This window comes from Morone saxatilis, unplaced genomic scaffold (genome assembly GCF_004916995.1).
Source record: "Morone saxatilis isolate NCDOM2014 unplaced genomic scaffold, NCSU_SB_2.0 Contig4, whole genome shotgun sequence".
Lineage (NCBI taxonomy): Eukaryota > Metazoa > Chordata > Actinopteri > Moronidae > Morone > Morone saxatilis.
The window spans coordinates 18,470,479-18,472,360 of NW_023339984.1; positions in this window are offsets into that span (position 1 = coordinate 18,470,479).

Genomic DNA, 1,882 nt, shown 5'->3' on the forward strand with positions numbered 1-1,882 from the left:
AGTTTACATTTGTATCTGCTAGTCACCAGTTATTTATTGGTTGTCAGAGGAAGGCTTCAATCAGTTATCTCCTTCCCCACAGATAACAACAATAATAAAGACAACAACAACAACAACAATAATAATAATTAGAGTCTCTTTAGCGATTGTTACGCCGACCATCTCTTCCTCTTTCTTTGACTCTCTTCCTCTCCTCCTCCTCCTTCCTCAGAACTCCTTAAGAACAGAAATGTCGATCCATCTCTCGTCTTCCACCAACGCCACCGGCGACCCGTTGTACCACTGCTTCGACAGCGCAAATATTTACATCTCCGTCGCTTTCACCGCGACCAAAGTCGTCGTCCTCCTCCCTCTCACCATCTACGTCTTCTCCCTGGGGCACCAGCGATGGCGGCGGCAGCAGCGCTCCTTCAAATCAACGAGCCACGCCGATGTCTTCACCTTCCACATGGCCGCCATGGAGCTCATCAACGTGGCGGGTTGGTGCCTCTACTGCTGCGGCGCTTACGTAGATCTCCCCGAGCTGATGATGGCGGGGTTCTACGCTTTCTTCATCATCTTCCCTGGACAGATCTTCCTCCACATCCTCACCTGCGTGGAGCGCTACCTGGCGGTCGTTCACCCCGTCACCTACCGGGGTCTGAAGCAGTCGGGTGGGGTCAGGATCAGAAATATGAGCACTGGGTGCGTCTGGCTGCTGTGCTGTGGGTGGAGCGGCGTTACCGTTCTGTACCGGCCCGACATGCCCATCGTCCCGTTCTTCGGCATTCTGATTTTCTCCCTACTCGTCGTCTCCTTCTGCAGCCTCTCGGTTCTGCACATCCTGATTCGCCCGGGCCCGGGGGAGGCAGGCAAGGACCGGGTCGACCAATCGAAGCAGAGAGCTTTCTACACCATCGTGGCCATAATGGGAGTGCTGTGGCTGCTGTTCGTCGGGTTCCTCGTGTGTCTTTCTCTGGATGCCTCCCCACTGCTCAGCGACGCCGACGGCTGCGTGGTGATGCTGTCGGCCATCTGGTTCAACCTGCCCAGCAGTCTGGTGTCGCCTCTGCTGTTTCTACACAGGGCGGGAAAACTGCCCTTTTTCAGTTCGAATGCTGGTTAACGTAAAGTGTGCAACGCTCAATGGGCAGAAATGTAATATTCACTGGTTTCATTAGCGTATGATCACCTGAGGATAATATTTATTGTGTTTTATTATAATGAGACATTTTTAATCTACAGTCGTCTTCTGGCCTGTAGCGCCGTGTGCTACCAGCTGTAGTGGATCCATTAGCTGACTGAATGCAGTTTGACGACAGGGAATAAAGTACTGAGGTGGTTTTAATATTGACACCTCACGGTTAAGTCAGCTAACGTTAGCTGCAAGAGCTAACTAGCTAAAGGCATCTAACATTACTGTTAGCGTCAGTTAGCTTGTTTTAGCATCAAATCCATCTGTAAACTCCATAAATCACCTCGGTACCGCTCCTCTGTCTGTCCTCTGTCTGTCTGAGGTTGTGTTCACTGGAGGCTGCTGAATATAGTAAATAAAACCTTTATTAGAAGGTACAAACACATCATAATTAAACAACCTGTAACTGTAAGAGCACAAAAACATTTTCTTCCTGATGATATTTTGTTGTTTTCAGTTGCTACGTTCAACTGCGAATCCATTTTCTTGATTTTCGCTCGCAGTGAACAAACATTATTAATAACTTCTGTTATTTGCTGATGATTCAAATCTTGTTGCTTCACACAAACATTTTAGCATCTGTTTCTATTTCTAAATGAACAAACTCTCTAAACATAAATAAATCTAATTTTATGATATTTTGTAACAAAAAGAAAAAGTCAGAATATTAATCTTTGGTTCCTCACATTAAATCAACAGGGAAACATC